The sequence below is a fragment of the Pseudorasbora parva genome, chromosome 23, assembly GCF_024679245.1.
Source record: "Pseudorasbora parva isolate DD20220531a chromosome 23, ASM2467924v1, whole genome shotgun sequence".
Taxonomy (NCBI): domain Eukaryota; kingdom Metazoa; phylum Chordata; class Actinopteri; order Cypriniformes; family Gobionidae; genus Pseudorasbora; species Pseudorasbora parva.
The window spans coordinates 4,136,296-4,155,967 of record NC_090194.1 but is presented as its reverse complement, the minus strand read 5'-3'; the positions used below and the strand labels follow the sequence as shown (position 1 = coordinate 4,155,967).

The 19,672-nt window shown below is 37.6% G+C and overlaps 1 protein-coding gene across 9 annotated transcripts in view; it reads left to right on the top strand.

Moving 5' to 3' along the window:
- The window catches only part of ntm (neurotrimin), a 399,798-nt gene that overhangs the window by 255,047 nt on the left and 125,079 nt on the right, over positions 1 to 19,672 (top strand). The window lies entirely within an intron of this gene.

Here is a 19,672-nt window from a genome sequence, read left to right as displayed (position 1 = left end):
TATACAACGTTTCTGGCTTTGTTTAAAAACATGATTAAGCATTTAGCCATATAGTCACCAGTATATGAAATTGTTGATAGAGAAAACATATATTGGATCCATGCACTTGGTCTTAAAGTGACAACATCCAAATTTACTTGCTGTCATTTTCAATGCTAATCAAACAACAAAAGAAAATCTCTCTCTGCTCTTGACTGAATCAATTTTGTAACTTCAATAAGAATAAATGTACATTTAATTTACACAGTAAAGATTATGCATTTTTATATACATTTAATTACTTTATAAATGTTATTTAATATTGAAAATGAAGTTTTTCAGGTAGGTCTATTTTTCTTGTTTCTGTTTTCTCAGTTTGTTTTCTTGGCTCTTTATTTATTACAGTTTACTTGTCTTCAGTAAGCTTGTGAGTTTTTTAGGCTAGTATTAGGTTTTTTTATATATATTGAAAATGGTGAAATAAATTATAACATTTATATGGTCTGAACAATTTTGATATCATAAAGAAAAAATAACAATATACAGGCGCATCATAAAAATGATTTATTTCACTAATTCCACACACAGACTGATATATTTCAAATGTTTATTTCTTTTAATTTTGATGATTATAACTGACAACTAAGGAAAATCCCAAATTCAGTATCTCAGAAAATGAGAATATTACTTAAGACAAATACAAAGAAAGGATTTTTATAAATCTTGGCCAACTGAAAAGTATGAACATAAAAAGTATGAGCATGTTCAGCACTCAATACTTAGTTGTGGCTCCTTTAGCCTGAATTACTGCAGCAATGCGGCGTGGCGTGTCAATCCGTCTGCGGCACTGCTCAGGTGTTATGAGAGCCCAGGTTACTCTGATAGTGGCCTTCAGCTCTTCTGCATTGTTGGGTCTGGCATATTGCATCTTCCTCTTCACAATACCCCATATATATTCTATGGGGTTAAGGTCAGGTGAGTTTGCTGGTCAATTTAGAAAAGGGATACCACGGTCCTTAAACCAGGTACTGGTTACTTTAGCACTGTGTACAGGTGCCAAGTCCTATTGGAAAATGAAATATGCATGTCCATAAAGTTGGACAGCAGCAGGAAGCATGAAGTGCTCTATAACGTCCTGATATACGGCTGCTCTGACCTTGATCCTCAGAAAACACAGTGGACCAACACCAGCAGATGACATGGCACCCCAAACCATCACTGACTGCTAATCAAATTTTGTTGCAAAATTGTCCTGTTTAACACTGTGAAGCTGCTTTGAAACAATCGTCATTGTAAAAGTGCTATATAAATAAAGTTGATTGATTGACTGACTGTGGAAACTTTGCACTGGACAAGCAATGTGGATTGTGTGCCTCTCCTCTCTTCCTCCAGATTCTGGGACCCTGATTCCTAAAGGAAATGCAAAATTTACTCAGAGAACATAACTTTTGACCACTCAGCATAAGTCCAGTCCTTTTAGTCTTTAGTCCAGGTGAGACGCTTCTGACGCTGTCTGTTGATCAAGAGTGGCTTGACACAAGGAATGTGACAGCTGAAACCCATGTCTTGCATACGTCTGTGCGTAGTGGTTCTTGAAGTACTGACTCCAGCTACAGTCCACTCTTTGTGAATCTCCCCCACATTTTTGAATGGGTTTTGTTTCACAATCCTCTCCAGGGTGCGGTTATCCCCATTGCTTGTACACTTTTTTCTACCACATTTTTTCCTTCCCTTTGCCTCTCTATTAATGTGCTTGGACACAGAGCTCTGTGAACAGCCAGTCATTTTGCAATGACCTTCTGTGTCAATGGTCGTCTTTTGGACAACTGTCAAGTCAGCAGTCTTCCCCATGATTGTGTAGCCAACAGAACTAAACTGAGAGACCATTTAAAGGCCTCTGCAGGTGTTTTGAGCTAATTAGCCGATTAGAGTGTGGCACCAGGTGTCTTCAATATTGAACCTTTTAACAATATTCTAATTTTCTGAGATTCTGAATTTGGGAGTTCCTTTAGTTGTCAGTTCTAATCATCAAAATTAAAACAACTAAACATTTGAAATATTTCAGTCTATGAAATATACCAGCACCTGTATATCGTTATTGTGAAATAAAATATTGTGATATAAGATTTTTGTCATATCGCCCACCCCTATAAATATATAAACCTTGTATGAAGGGTGCCGCAGTTTCAATGATACATTGCCAGTCATTGTGACAGCTACACAGTTTACAGTTATTGGTGTCACCGTACCCTGCGGCCCAAGGTGATGTTTTCAGTCATTTCTTCCCCTCAAGTGAACATTAGTAGAAAACGAACTCTGGCAGTTCCAAATTAATCTTAGACCAAAAACATAGCAAGGTTATTACATTGAAAATAAGATTCATTGCGCAAGTCCTCAATTGCATGGGCTAAATTAAAGTCCTCTTATGGAAATATGTGACAAAAATTGAGGGAGTTTGAGGGCAGTGAGTGGGTGTTGAAGTGCCGCACTGTCTGGAGAGGATTATGGAATGTGGCAATTTATTTGATGGATGAAGAAGAGGAGAATGGTTATGGTTTAAAAGGTAAAACTGATGAGAAAGCACAAGGAAACATTAATACAAACAGATGCTCATTAACAAATGCATGAACAAGAAAAAGAGGTCACAAGAAAACACTACAGTTCAGAGATGACAGGTCAATACGGTTTAAGCAATTAAAAGAAAAGTTAATGAGGAATACAACTTAAGCAGCCATTAAGTTCACACGCTGTGTGAGTCTTGCAATGCTAGCTTTAGTTTTGCAGTGAGTAAAGCCATGCAGTTTCCCCTTGAGATATGTGATTGCCATGTTTGAAAATCTTTTAGGAAAGGGACTAGGGAGACAATATCTTTCCTGACAAATGCCTGTTTTGTTTGTTGCAAACGAATAAATGAACTGTATCATATGAGAACAACTACCTAGGGTATAAACCAACAATCCAACCACAAGCCAAACATGTCGAACTTAATGAATTTCCACATGCTGCTTTCTAGCTCTAACTCTCTGGTCGCAGTTGCCAACATAAAACCAAGTACTGTAGATACGTCTAGCCAACATCAAGAACCCAGATTAATAAGTAAGATTAGTGGTTTATATTAAATAATTAGACTTAAACCTTTGACATGTACACATCACATATTGTTATATTCAAATATTCAAACGCTATATTCAAATCTGATCCGGCGCTTTGACTGGAGCTGAGCGAGAGAAGGACTCACCGAGCGCAGAAATCAGAAATTAGCTCTTTAAAGTAATCCGTTGCCTCTAGGTTTGCCATCCGTCCCGTGAAATACAGAATCGGCCCGTATTTACAGATAAAATGATGCGTCCCGTATCAAATCAATACATGATTTATCTCATATTTTGCAGTGTGTGGATTACTACACTGTAAAAAAATATTTAGAAAAAAAGTTACCTGGTTGCCTTAAAATTGAGTTCATTGAAATTAAAATTTTGAGTTATTACAATGACAATTTTTTGAGATTCGACAACCTTTATTCAAATATTATTAAAAGATTTTGTAAGCATATTGGGTAATTGTGTGTGTTTTATTTGTGATGACGCAGTGAAACATGCCAAATAGTGCTATTTTCATGATTTATCAAATTTTTTATGTGGTTCAGATACAAAAATATTTTGAGTTTCTATTTATTAAACAAATTTCTTTCATTGTATCAACTCACATTTTTAATTTCAATAAACTCAAAATTTTAAGGCAACCAGGTTACTTACTTTTTTAAGTTAAACCAACAACAACCAACCATTTTTTTTTACAGTGTAGTAACAAATATAAAGAATTCAATCTCACAAAAGTAGTAGAGACTCATTTGCACATGGTTTTATTTTAGGCCCTGTCCACACGAACATGGGTATTTTCAAAATTGTAGCTTTTTCAATGCGTTTGGCCACACGTGAACGCAGTATTCGGTCACTGAAACCAAACTTTTTTTGAAAACTCCGGCCAGGGTGAAGATTTTGGATTGTTACATCAGAACCAACAAACCGGCAATAATGTTTTTTCCAGGCTTCTGATAGGCCAACATGGATTTACGGTTAGGGTTATATTGCTGTTGGTAGTTTTGTATTGTAATGCGACATGTTTTTTAATTATTTTTTTTACAGAGGACGAAATACTCCTAAAAATACCCATGTACGTGTGGACTAGGCCTTAGTGGCTTTGTTTCCATAGCGACAGAGTCTCGAGAACATGCGCTGTAAACCTGCACGCTTTTTTAAAAACATGTAAAGCTTATGTCCACCCTTTTCAGTTATAGAACTGAATATAAAAAAGATATCAATGTGTCTGTCCAGTAACTAATGATGAACCTAAGTCGAACTGCACACTTTGCAGAGAAGCATTTCAGTTGTTCAGGCTGTCTGACTTAAAGCAGCATGCGGTGACAATCACACCCGTGCTTCCAAAGTTATAGGCCTATTGTTGTTATTTTTTTATTTGGATAATATATTAATATAATATTCCATACATTATGATAGTTTGACAGACATGCAGTTATTATATTTGTAGACATTAGACAGATTAAAGATTATAGTCTAATTATTATTTATCATTCATCTTAATTATAATACATAATAAATAATCCTGTCATATACAGTTTATGAAATTTAAAAATGTTTAGATAAGTGTCAAAGTGTCAAAAAATGGATTACTGGTTAAGAATGACTGCTTAAAGGGATAATAAAAAATCATTTACTTACCCTCAAGTTGTTGAACACAAAAGTAGATAATCTGAACAAAGTGGGAAACTGAACAGTTTAAGGGCACCATTGGCTTCCATGGTATTTTTTAAATAAAATAAATAAATAAAAAATGATGCCCCAAAGCGTCCTTGTTACAAATTTACCTCAAAATATCTTTGTGTTCAGAACAAAGAAATGTAGTTTGGAACAACTTGAGGGTGAGTCATTAGCCCCTTTCACACAGCAATCCCGGGAAATTGCCGGGAAATTACTAGAATGACTTTACCGGTAAATGCACAAATATGCTGTTCAACACAAGCACAGTGTTCTGCATTTTTATCGGTAAGAGAGCATTCACACATCAGCAGGAAAATACCAGTAAATACTGTGAAGTCAGTCATCGGAACTGAACTTTAAATGCTGCACCGCTGTCTTCATCCGCCTGCATGAGAAGTGCTTTAGTTTCACTATCTGTTCAATTTGACAACATATTTTGGCGTCTGAGTGAAAGGCATAATGGATGATCAAACAGAACTCTTAAAAACACGAGAAGTGTGTAAGAGTATCCAACAGCAGAGCCGCAGCGCTGACGAATGGAGAAGGCAGGGTCTCAAATGTGATGCGACGGTCAAAGATAATCATTTAGCGCATATTTAAATCGAAAAACTATTTCAAAAAATCACTTCTTCACTCATTATGGACATGCTGCAACCTCCAAAAGTACTGGACTGACATTTTTGACCTACTTTCTAAAGTATATAAAAAGGAGATTGCTCCTGATCCAATGATTGCCATTTTTGGGGTGACTTCTGTACCATCTTTTAGTAAATTAGAAAAACAGTGTATTTCTTTATTTATGGTTCTTGCAAAAAGACTGATTTTTCAAAGGTGGAAACTGGATTTTGTTCCAACATTCGATGTGCTACTGAATGAGCTAGTGAGCATTATTCATATTGAAAAGTTACGATATATTAATCATGACAAGCATGATATTTTCTTGAAAATATGGAAACCTGTATTAGAATACTTGAGAATATGATCATTATATACTGGGTCTCATACTGCATTACATATTTGTAACGATTAATCTACCTTCCTGATGGTACCACTGTGGTCTGTTTGGAACCCCTTTGTTTTATTATCCTCAACTAGAATTGCTTAACTTTTATGTATTTGGTATACCATACGTACCATTGTTTCCTTTGTTGGACCTTTGTTCAGATAAAACAAATGTCATATCAGAAAATTAAATAAAGTTATTAACAAAAAAAATCACACTTTAAAATGCACAGAGTAATCACGTAATCTCCATAAGAATTTATGATTGGAAACAGTCAAAACGTTCTGAATCCATACATGGATATGCCGTAATCTTCATTCTGAGTTCAGACAGCACACATCACCAGTAATATACTGATAATCTTACAATTTCCCTTACTGGTAAATTGCCTTGATTGACCGGTATTTTTTAATTTCCTGTTCACATATAGGTGCTGGTCATATAATTAGAATATCATCAAAAAAGTATTTATTTCACTAATTCCATTCAAAAAGTGAAACATGTATAATATATTGAGTCATTACCCACAGACTGATATATTTCAAATGTTTATTTCTTTTAATGTTGATGATTATAACTGACAACTAAGGAAAATCCCAAATTCAGAAACTTTTAAATGGTTTCCTTTAAATGGTCTCTCAGTCTAGCTTTGTAGGCTACACAATCATGGGGAATGCTGCTGACTTGACAGTTGTCCAAAAGACGACCATTGACACCTTGCACAAGGAGGGCAGGACACAAAAGGTCATTGCAAAAGAGGCTGGCTGTTCACAGAGCTGTGTCCAAGCACATTAATAGAGAGGCAAAGGGAAGGAAAAAATGTGGTAGAAAAAAGTGTACAAGCAATGGGGATAACCGCACCCTGGAGAGGATTGTGAAACAAAACCCATTCAAAAATGTGGGGGAGATTCACAAAGAGTGGACTGCAGCTGGAGTCAGTACTTCAAGAACCACTACGCACAGACGTATGCAAGACATGGGTTTCAGCTGACACATTCCTTATGTCAAACCACTCTTGATCAACAGACAGTGTCAGAAGCGTCTCACCTGGACTAAAGACAAAAAGGACTGGACTTATGCTGAGTGGTCCAAAGAGCTGAAGGCCACTATCAGAGTAACCTGGGCTCTCATAACACCTGAGCAGTGCCACAGACGGATTGACATGCCACGCCGCATTGCTGCAGTAATTCAGGCTAAAGGAGCCCCAACTAAGTATTGAGTGCTGAACATGCTCATACTTTTCATGTTCATACTTTTCAGTTGGCCAAGATTTTTTTTAAAATCCTTTCTTTGGATTGGTCTTAAGTAATATTCTAATTTTCTGAGATACTGAATTTGGGATTTTCCTTAGTTGTCAGTTATAATCAACAACATTTGAAGAAATAAACATTTGAAATATATCAGTCTGTGTGTAACGAATGAATATAATATACAAGCTTCACTTTTTGAATAGAATTAGTGAAATAAATTAACGTTTTGATGATGGGGGTAAAGTAATATATATATTATATATGTTATATAATGTATATAATATATATTTAAATATGTTATATAAAACAGCTAGGTCCAGTCTAACTATTCTGATTGGATTGTGTTGGCAATAGACACTTACCCAGAGCTAAAATAAGCTCTTCACTGCATGTATATTTTTATATCCGTAAAAAATATATAGTTATGAACTTCACTTTGCCCTCAGTCAAAATGATTTGGTAGGCAACAATAGATTCATTAGACCAAAGATCGCCCATTAGATGTACACAAGACAATTATATCTCATGTTTAACCACTACAGAGACATCTGAGCCAGCGGCAAACGCGAAGGACTGGCCGAGGAAAGGCTGCTCTCGCCGGGGTTAACGAGCACTCGGCGCCCGGTAATCATCTGGATCTCACAACTCCAAAAACGAAAGATAATTTTTTTTTTAAATAGGCGGTGTTTTCAGAAATAAACCACATATTTTAGCTTTAAACAACTACATTATCAACTGAAAAGCATTACAATTCCATTTAGTGACAAAATAACAGTATTTTTTAATTATGCAGTGTTTCTCATAACGTCACTTTTCGACGTGACGGCAGCAAGCAGGCTCCTCATTGGTTAACGCTGCGTGAATTGACGCCAAAGTTCAAATTTCAACTCGGGTGTAGACACGAATTCGCTTCAAACACGTAAATGCACAAAAAGCACCACTCGCACAAGACGCTCAGTTCGCTTCAAATTCGTGTCATTCGCGAACGAGGCGGAATCGTCAACATGCCTTTCCATTGACTTAACATGGAAATCATTTGCTCCAGACGCTCTATTCACGTTCGATGTGAACGTACCATAAAGGTGTTTAACAGACAAAATATTAGGGGTGTCAACAATAATCGATTCGGCGATGCATCGCGATGCGGGGCATGAACGATTCAGCATCGATGCGGCAAAGTGCCATAATCGATTATGTGCAATTCCCCTTTATTCCACAAGGTGGCAATGTCTGATACCCAATGATGAATTGACGTTTCACTCATAGTTACCTCTGACAGAAAACGAAACAATAATTATAATCTGCAAAACTTGAAATGTCTCAGTGATTTACTTCAGAGAGCAAGTACTAAACACAATCATATGTTAGTGTCACTGTCTCTTGATGATGGATGTGGTCAAGAAGCTGTCAGTGATCAAAATATTGATTTTGAAGACGTTGAAAATGAGTTTGGAGAATATGCTGGAGATGGCGAATATGAGTCAGATGCTGAATATACTGGTAAACGAGCTCTGACGAGGACAGATGAGAATGGTATTAAACATCTGCTCAAACTGAATCCTTCCAAGCTCCAAAAGGTAACGAAATAGGCTTTATTTTATTCTTCTGTAGCTGTTACTCTAAAATCAGGAGATTTATATATTATCACGACAGGTAACGTTAGAGGTCTATCCATGTTAAATATAGATCTGGGTCGCTAACGACCTGAATATATGTAAGAATGTTTGGTGAAACAGTCATGCATTTAAGGGATAATTGCATTTTTTTAAAAATTTTATTTAATTACATTTTATTTTATTTAATAACTTTTATGTCAAAGATACAGGAGACACATAGCAGCCAATACAACCTGTTGTTTAATATCTGCTTGTATTGCCTCATGACTGATGAAAAATTTGCTTTGTGTGCAGTAGAATTTTGATGCATCGCAATGCATCGTAGAATCGAATCGAATCGAATCGTTACCTGGTGAATCGTAATCGAATCGAATCGTGAAGGCAGTGCCAATGCACACCCCTACAAAATATGTTCACTTGCTCCTATTTGAGAATAGGAATATCAGATTTTTCAATATATTGGTGAAAGTTTTGAATAAAAAAGGGAACAGGAATGAAAACTTATTTTGTGGCTGTAATGTGACAAGCTTGACACATCGGGATATAATAAGGTGATGCATTAAAAATAATGGTCGCCTTAAAAAACTCGTGCCGGGGGCTCAGATAGAATCATTTAAATGTACTTGTGCAAGGGTTAATTAATCCTGGCCTTTGGTGTTTTATTGTAATCACCTGGGTTTGTCGTTTTAGAGAGTATTGGATAGAGACAGCACTCACTTTTTTCACTTGTGGTGTCTGAAAGGCTTGTGATTTATTGGCCTGCTGCTTGTATAGCTTGTTAATACCACAGAGAGCTGGTACGCTGGCCTTGTGCTACTTGTTGATGCTCAGAGCAGCCAATTTCCCTTCTCCTAGCATTTTCATTCTCAACGTGGAGCAAAAAACATCTTAGAGATTTACATCTGCATTTTAGTATGTGCCTAAACACCATGAAAACATGCGTATCCCCATCTCACAGCGGTTTCTGGAGAACATTGCTCTCGTGTTTGCTGGAGGAGTGCTCCTGAGTTAGTCTTCTGTGATAAAATCTCCCAGGCAGGCACTTGTCTGTCTGTTGTTGTTGTTGACACCTGATATGTCTGCTGTCGTTATCACCAGCCTCCCAAACGCTGGTGGATAAAAGCAAATCCCCGCAATTTCAGAAGAGTCCACCAAGTTTAACCTGCATATCAATGCAATATTCTCTCTGTGTGTGTATTAGGGCTGCTTTATTTCCTCAAACAACCATATTCTCATTATTTTGACAAATATTGGAAATGCAGTTTGAACTGGTATACGATAAACATTTATACCCCCATTTTTGCTGTTGTTTAGGGGTATTTGCCCTCGATCACTGATTTTTTTAAGTGCAGTATTACTCTGTTAGCGGTGTTTGGCTCGTTACTCAAAAAAAATAATAATAATTTTTACTCATCACTCTTTTCAAAAGTAATATTAGTACTTTATTTATTACTCCTTAACTGTAATTCATTACAATACCTGTTATATTGTTATGTAGCGTGTGAATGTAAACGTGTGTGTGTGAGGCTGCATGCACATGAGTGTGTATACGATGCTACATGTGTGTATGCCAGGCTGCATGCGAGTGAGTGTAAGTTATTGTAACTTAAGTACACTAGAGTTTAATGCGCTTTTAAGATTTACTAGTGTTTGTTAGCTCTAAATGCTCCTGTCGTCTGGTGTGTTCAGACTTAAGTTGTGTTTGATGTTTGCTACATTCAGGAAGTGTACTATCTTGGAGCAGATAAAAAAGTAAAGGGAATTCATATACCTGACTGCTTGTATTCATTGACAAAATTTTTGCCATGTGCAGTAATTTTGAAAATTGAGGTTACAGGGCATCATAAAGAATCAAATCGTTGATATGATAATCGTAATCGAATTGAATCGTGAGACCGATACGATTCACACCCCTATCATTCATAAAGACAGTTACTTGATTCGTTCCTGTATGAAGTCGGTGTGTTTGAATCAATGACACGATGACTCTTGTCACTTGTCACCACTGTATCAATGTAACTTGCCTAAAAATATGCACACATATTCATGTTATTCTTTCAGTTCACATTTCACTAAACACATTTATTGCATCACTTTTCCATTGCATAGATAATGTTGTACTTCACAATGCAACTTATCCTGAATAAAGGCTGAAGTATAGTTTTATATCGGCGTAAGTTTAATATATTATCCGTAATAAAAATAAACATTTCATCAGCATTAACTTCACTTCCTGCCACTACTTTTCCCTATAAATTGCAGCTGTGATATCTAGCTATCACATATCCTGATTCTTGCAGAAGGTTCTCCTGTATTAACTGAACCGTATTGAACGATCAGATATAGTGCGAATATCTGCAGCAGAGACTGGGAAGAGAATAAACGGGAGAGGTTTGAATGGACTGCGGCTTTGGAAAAAAAATAAGCTTCTTGCTGATAAGATTGAGAGGGCGCTAATTTGATTTCACAGCGAGCTGCTCAACATTATCTGTCTAATTCCACTTTCCTTTACCTTACATCAACATTCTCTTGTCTCTCATTAAAGCCTAATCATTTGAGCCACCATCCCAGGGCCAGACAGGAGCACGGGGTGCTGTCATAATGAATGACCGTCCAGACGATACAGAGACCTAGGATTAATCAGTGTTTTGATATTTCACAATTCATTTGCAATGCCAAGATGGACCCTTTACTGTAGTTTGATTTATTTTTTGGCTTAAAGGAGCTTGTGGCCACCCCAGGTAAGGGGATGAAAGACTAGACGCATCTGTTAGTGAGTGCATTAGCGACAGCTGTTTGTCACTTATTCTGGTTTGAGTCGCCATCAGGGCATAATGACATTGTGGCAGCTCTTTGGTCTGGCTACACACCAAATGGTCCAGCACCTTGCTGTCTCTCAGACCATTTCCTTTCACCAGACTCATTAACCTTAGAGAGGAGGACAGAGAGAGAGGAGGAGGAGGAGAAACTAAACAAGGCCAAAAACACTGTGGATGTAATCACACTTGGTCTTTGTTTTTTTGGAACGTAAACCCACAAAAATTCTCTCCTCAAACATCTCTTTCGTCTTTTCTTTGGCTTTCTCTCAATAAATGTGGCCCAGATTATTCATTTCCTGACCACAAAAGTAGCTTTGTGATTTTTGAAAAATTGCATGTTTTCGACAGCCATTACTTCCCAGAGATGGGCCGCCTGTGCAGTCAAAATGTGACAAATTATGCAACTTCGAAATTACAACTCTGACAGAGAATTGAGACAGTCCATTCGCATTTGTTCGGGATTGAGCTCGTCCTACTTTTTTTTGTGTGAAGTTTTTCCCCCCCAGCAAATACTGTCGTAGATGTTGAAAAGCATGCATCAGTTCTCAGTCCAGAAAACACTAGATGATGCCGCTGAACAGATAAAACTTCAATTTGTGCTGATTTGCCAATGTGTTTTCAAGCTTAATTTGTCCAAACCCTTTTTTTTATCTACTTAAATCTGTAGGTCATAAGTTCATAGTTGTTTATCTCATTTTATGGAACTAGAATTGCTAATTGCATTTTTTTTTTTGCATTGTTCTCAGCTAGCTTATTGACCTCACAAGTGTGAGGGCATTCATCAAGTGATCACTTCCGCAATCTGCTGTCTCGTTTGCTGTTAATAACTTGCATTATGTTGAATGTTGGCCATGATGCTTGGTTACTGACTAACCTCTATTGACCAGCTGCTACTCTGAAGTATAAAAAATGTTTCCTATTTTATCTCCCTAAGGTCACTTGCTACTGCATGATATCAGGGGGTGCTAGACGGCCAGAGTGAAAAATAAAATAAAAAGTTTACAGAATTTGACCTTCAGTAATATTATTTTTGATTGTAATATTAGTTTTGCTTTCTGATAGTAATATTAGTTTTACATAAAAGTTGCTGTCCGTAACTTTTTTTGTGTTCAAGATTTACAAAAATGATATAATGAGAATGTACAACATGAATCCATTTTCCAAACTGTGTTTTTGTCTTACCCTGATAATAAGTACACTTATAATAAGTATTTATATTGGGACTATTTCAGGCCAGACTGGTAGGTACCGCTGCGGAGGAGCACAGTTCCTCCGTGATCCGCCACAGACATAAACAGAGAGAAGTAGCTCCGGCTGCAATGTTCTTCTGCAAGACGCATGCAGTTCTGTTTATTAACCACTAGAGTGCAAAAAGTTACGGACTGCAGCTTTAAATAGTTGGTATAATAAAAAAAGATATGCTGTCAACTTAAGTTTGCATGTAAAAATAAAATACAAAATAAAAATTTACTGAATGTGACATTGTTTTTTTAAAGATGAATACAATTTTATCATCACTATTTTTTTGATTCTCTTTAGGAATATTAATTGTAATAACTTTTTGCTTTAATGATCTGAGCGCATGGTCTGAAGCTCATGGCCCAGGTGCACATAGGACGTGTCCGAATCAACTTTTGCTACCTTAACGATAGAAATAAAACAGTCGGCACACCAGGTGCATGCATGGTCCGCAAGGGTTGTCCCTCGTCTCTTAATGAGTCATGAGTGTTTTGAGTCTCTCATCTCCCATTCCCAGTTGCACCATGGCGGATTCACTATTTACATGCGAGTGGAAAGACTGAACGCTTCTTCAGAGAGAGTATTTTTAATATTTGGCATGTTTGTGTGCTGCTGCGTGTCCCTGTGTATGTAATAATCAGAGTGTACACGCGTTGTGCACCACCTGCAGGCAGATATTACTAACACACCCTTTAAATGACACTAAAAATATACTGCACTATTAACATTAGCAAAAAAAAAACTTTTTGCTAAACTTTTTCCAAACAGCGTCTGGCGTGGCATTGTGCCGTGTGTACGATACGGCCCTGAGTAACTTTTATGTAAAAAACAAAACTGCATGCATTTTGCAGAAGAACATTGTTTTGGTTGTGCTTCAGCTCTGAGTGACTGTGTGGATGAATATCTTTTTGCAGCACCTGTGATCACAGAAATGTATGCAATTTCTCCCGAAAAACCATCCCGCCAGGTCTAAAATATAAACACTCATAATAGGCTTACCATAGTGAATCGTTTTGGAAGAAAGATGGTGTATTGACAATTTAAATTGTTATTTTTTAATAAATAAAGTTACATAATGTACCTTTAATATTTATAATATCATATTTTTCTCACACACAGTAGTTTAAACGGCTTTGTACACATTCAAAATATATTTATGTGTCCATTTTTTGTCCCCATTGGGACAAAACCCCTGACATTAGCTTCCTTCAATTACTTCCTTCAAGTAATACTAGTTAATATTGAATTCTGGATGTTTATTAAATCTGTTTCATCGTTTATTGTATTTAACAGAAAGAATAGAACCTGCATTAGCTCCTTTGAGGAGCATTTCAAAACATAAACTTAAACGGAAATAATTAAAGTCCTTGACCAACCTCAGACAGCATGACCCAGCATTGGTTGCCAGCACTTCACTTCATTCTTAAAATGCATCTCAGCAGCAAAACACACTCCTAAGACTTGATATGTTGCCCACGCTCACCTATTAGAAATTCCTGAATGCTGTTTGCAGGTTATTTTATCACCTGGGCCCAGAACTAAGCGGTTGATACCTGCATCCCCAGAGCGAGAGAGATGTAGGACTCAGCTTTTCAGCATGTCACTTTTTTCCCTGGCAGATTGCGTCAGCGCGGCGTGTGGTTCAGGGGTGGCTAGCGCAGATGTGTGGCGCTGAGTGCCTGTGGTGTGGTGTTGCTCTGAACATCTGAACCGCAGCCAAGGACTTTAGAGGTGGGAGACCGGTTTCACCAAATTAGGTGCTTAAAGGTCTAAACTCTGTTTCCGCAGAGCAAGGTTAAAAAAATCAAGAGTGCATTTACATAAACATACAACACATCGATGCATTATGATCCTGTAAAGATGCAAAGGAAAGGAAATGTACGGTCCGCAGTAGGGGTGTGACGGGATCTCTCGCAAGACTAAACTGTGACGTGGAGATGAAAAGCTGTCTTGTCCAACGCTATCTCACGACCAATTCGTACTAATTTTACGAGGTGGCTAATTCGTACTAATTGATACGACCTCACTCGTACGAATTCGTACGATTTGTCTAAACCCACGTGATGGGTAGGTTTAGGGGCGGGGTCAGGGGTAGGTCATTCGTATGAATTCATACGAATTTGGTAACTCGTAAAATATGTACGAATTAGCAAAAATCGTATGAATTCGTACGAGTGAGGTCGTATCAATTAGTACGAATTAGCCACCTCGTAAAATTAGTACGAATTGCCGTGAGATCGGGTTGGTCTTGTCACATTCTCATGATCTGTGGCCTGTACCATGAAGCTGGTTTAGCTGGCTAGCCCGATTTGTTTGTGCCAATCCTGGGCGTTTAGCTGTGTTCATCGCCATAGTAACTCCAGTGCTCCAGGGCAGGTTATGTTCTGGATAAGTGACACACCTCTGATGCAATAAAGCCACTCCCCCTGTTTCTACTCCAAATTTAAGGTCACGACATAGCAAATGGTTTTTAAAGACTAAAGCGTCTGGCTTTTAACAATGCTTATTTATAATAATAATAATAATAATTTTGAATGATTTAGATATAATTGGTATAATTATTATACCCTTAATCAATTACACATTTATCATTTTAGCTAATCAATCATTAATAGGCACTTTGTTAAAATTAATATAAATAGCCTATATAAAGTCATATAAATAAGCTTTAAAATCAATAAATAAAACTATAAAAAAAGAAGCTTACTGAGCTTAAATGTTCAATTTTTTCTATATCAACTAAACTAACTTCATAACTTTTACTTGTATTGACGTATATTATTTTTTCTTTAAGTTGTACTCTTTAATAGACAGCTTTTCTTCTTGCTGTGTATTATTTTATTTTTTAAATTCGTAATATTTTTCAATCATGTAATATTCTGTAGAAGAGAGAAATTAATCTCACTGCTTCTCTCGCGAGAAGTTCATCTCAGTTCCATAGCGTGTGATTGGCTGTTCACTGCTGATGTCACAGTGTGTGATTGGCTGTTCACTGCTGATGTCACAGGCTGTGATTGGCTGTTCACTGCTGATGTCACGGCTAAACTCTTGAGCTCAGGATCATAGTCTGAGTTGACAGAGAAAGCTGAAGATCGGCATCACGAGGCCAACAAAGCCTGACTACATTGGTTTGGTTTTGTCAACTCAAAACTAATCCTGTAACCCTGAGTTTGTTAAACTACCATCATGCTACAGGCCCCTGGTCATGACGGAGTGTAAGGGTGAAGTTTACATTAGGCCTCCACTCTAGTTTTGCTTTTTATAGAATTAAAAACAATTTAATTTGGGTGGATAATCATAACAGTCGCTTTAATTCCATCAGCTCATCTAGAACGAGCATTTCGCAGCAATGATCACGTGATGAGAAGACAAGCGTGTGTTACGTGTTAGTGAAGCACTCGCATTCAGCATGTTACGAGTGTGTGTGTTACATGTTAGTGGAAAAGACCATGGTGGAGGAAGCGCCAGACTTATATTTTAAACTGTGTGTTCAGCACCACCGCTCCTTAATCACAGAGTATACGCACAATCGTCAAATTCAAAGAAAAAGCCAACATGCATTAAAACGCGATTTCAGTATGTTACCGCTGTTTGAAAGCGTGAGGCATGAGAATTTCTCATTAAATGAAAGCTGTACCCACCTCTGTATCATGCTCTGTTTGCACTTTAAATATTGCTACTTTATATTATGGTTATTGTTTGCACTTGATTTCTATGATTAATTTGTAGGGAGGAGTTCAGTTAGAGGTCAAAAGAAGCTCATGTGCGGTTCTTAGGTCTGAAGAGTCAATCATAAGGAAAGAATACATTACTTTTGTCTTCCACTGTATATGATAATTCATACTCAAAGTAGAAATTAAATGACATTCTTTACAACACGATTAGTTAAAACATTTCAAATGCACCTGCAAACAAATTTTTTATGTCTAATTAAAAATTTGTGGATTTCATAAAAATCTCGTCTCGTTCTCATGAACCCGATCTCGTGTCTCGTCTCGTGAGATAAGTGTCTCGTCACACCCCTAGTCCGCAGTAACAAGGACTGAAGGGATTTCTCTCGCCGAGCATTTGATCGCACTCTACGTTGTATATAAAAACTGGGAAGGAGGGAGGAAAAGAGGAGTAAATTGCCTCTTTGATTTTTTTACAGCTCAGGACAGCTCAGAGTTCATTAGCCATTAAAGAGAAAGCATATGTTTTTTCTGTTCAGGTTTCTTCCATCATTCACTCCCTACTCATCTACTACATGCGTAATCAATGTTATGTATAGATATAGACCATCATCATTTGCTTCCCTTCATTTGCTTGAATAAAAAGACTCCTGAGGCCTGGGTATTTTTAGTCCGTTGACGGGATTGGGTCTGTTGTGCAAAGTGAAGCAATTTGCAAGAAGAATTTAGTTCTCTCGTTTATTTCTCTCGGGAGGGCCTGTCATTAAAGCGGCAAGATGTTCACAATCTGTCTTATAAGAGATGAAGAGGGTATTTAATGCATATTATGTCACCTTGACTTGCATTTTGCTTTGCACCAAAATTATTGAGGGACTTTTTTCTTAGGTCACTCAAAACCCCTATTCTATTAGAATTACTGAGAAATGACCTACTGTGGGGATCCTCTGAGAAATCTAGTCTTGTCCAGAGAGGAGTATGAGTGATGGCACAATCATTTTGACTTTCATTGAGTGCTGTAACTAAAGCTGCCTGGTGCACCTTCATAATGGATTTTAATCTTTATGGATTTAGAGGAGTATAATCCTCACCTTAATTTCTTGCCTTAATTGTAAACTTAATATTATGATAATATATTCAATCAAATATACAGTATGCAGTATGTACACATTCAGAGTCCTTTGTTTATAATTGTAACTCAAACATTGTTTAGATTTATCTTGTTTGTATAGTCTGCCTTTACATGCACGTGAACTTTAATGACGTCCCATTCTTAATCCGTAGGGTTTAATATGGAGTCGGCCCACCCTTTGCAGCGATAATAGCTTCAACTCTTCTGGGAAGGCTTTCCACAAGGTTTAGGAGTGTGTTTATGGGAATTTTTGACCATTCTTCTAGAAGTGTATTTGAGAGGTCAGGCACTGATGTTGGACGTGAAGGCCTGGCTCTCAGTCTCCGCTCTAATTCATCCCAAAGCTGTTCTATCGGGTTGAGCTCAGGACTCTGTGCAGGCCAGTCAAGTTCCTCCACACCAAACTCATCCATGTCTTTATGGACCAACGCTTTGTGCACTGGTGCACAGACATTGTTGGGACAGGAAGGGGCCGTCCCCAAACTGTTCCCACAAAGTCGGGAGCATAACATTTTCCAAAATGTCTTGGTATGCGGAAGCATTGAGTTCCTTTTTTACTGGAACTAAGGGGCCAAGCCCAACCCCTGAAGAACAACCCCACACCATAATCCCACCTCAGCCAAACTTTACACTTGGCACAATGCAGTCAAGCAAGTCCCGTTCTCCTGGCAACTGCTAAACTCAGACTCGTCCTTCGGATTGCCAGACAGAGAAGCATGATTGGTCACTCTAGAGAACACGTCTCACTGCTCTAGAGTCCAGTGGCGGCTGCTTTACCCCACTGCATCCCATACTTTGCATTGCACTTGGTGATGTAAGGCTTGGATGAGCTGCTCGGCCATGGAAACCCATTCCATGAAGCTCTCTACACTGTTCTTGAGCTCATCTGAAAGCCTAAACTGCTCTTGTACGTGGCCTATCACTTCGTAGCTGAGTTGCTGTTGTTCCCAATTGCTTCCACTCCGTTGTAATAGCACTTACAGCTGACTGTGGAGTATTTAGAAGTGAGGAAATTATTATATAATACATATATATAATAAACCATAATAATAAATGTAGATTCGCATTATTAAGTATTATTTGTCCTAAATAATTTAGTAATTTAATAATTTAGGTTAGTATTAATATATTAGTGAAAATGTGTAGTTAATGTCACATAACTACTTTCTGATAATGTTTTTAAAACATTTTAACTGTCTTTCAGCATTCACTTTAATAGCCCTTGTGTGATAAAATGATTTTTTCAAGTAAATTTAATCAGTGTCGTCTCTCAGTTAATATGTTGTCATAAATTGCATGTGTAATAAGTATAAAAATGAGATGATAATGCTGTTTAAAATAGTTTGGGATTAAATGTATCATGTCAGACTGCAGAGGGAAGCTGTCACTTCTTCTTGTTGGGTATCTAGTTATGATGCCGATGTGATGTCTTCAGCTGATCATTTTAACCCAAAAATGGTTACATCATATACATCTTGTATTGAAAACGGCTCATGTTGGCCTAGTGGTTAGCACACTGAGCTTTAGTGCTCAAAGGGGCAGCGAAAGCTTAAATCCTCTTTGTAACGTTATCTGTTCCCAGTCCCCTTCTCTCTCCTTATCATTTCCTGCCTTCTCCCTACTCCTCTCTCAATATGGAGTGGCACACGGCCAAAAATAAAGCAGAAAAAAGCTAAGAAAATAGATCTGTTAAGGAGCACCTGACTTTGTAGTTTCTTGGCATGAGCTTCTGAGCTGCTATAATTAATTCTGAGTCACTGAACATGTAGAATGATAGACTATCGATTTTGTGTTGATGGCAAGATTGTACATCAGCCCTGGGAAGGACTGATCTTCTGTGTCCCGTCAGTCAGTCTCTTTACCCCTCACAGTAGCTGCAATTCTGCTCTGTTCACCCATCCAGCGCTTTAAACGAGAGTTATGACAGCCTGCCGTGACCTTCTTTAACTTTCAAGCCACTGCTGTCTTTTGACAAGTGAGACGGGTGAGAGAAAAAAAGGGGTTTTCTTTTTTGCTGCTGAAGATCCAAAAATCTCAAAGCCCGCAGAATCAAGAATGTTCCAAAGACTGTTATGAAGCACTATTTTTTGACGCCATGGATGACTTTCTTACACACATACGCACCTAAGAGTGGAACTCCACGCTGTATTTAAACATTTCTCAACAAATTGGAGCTTCACACTTTCAAGTC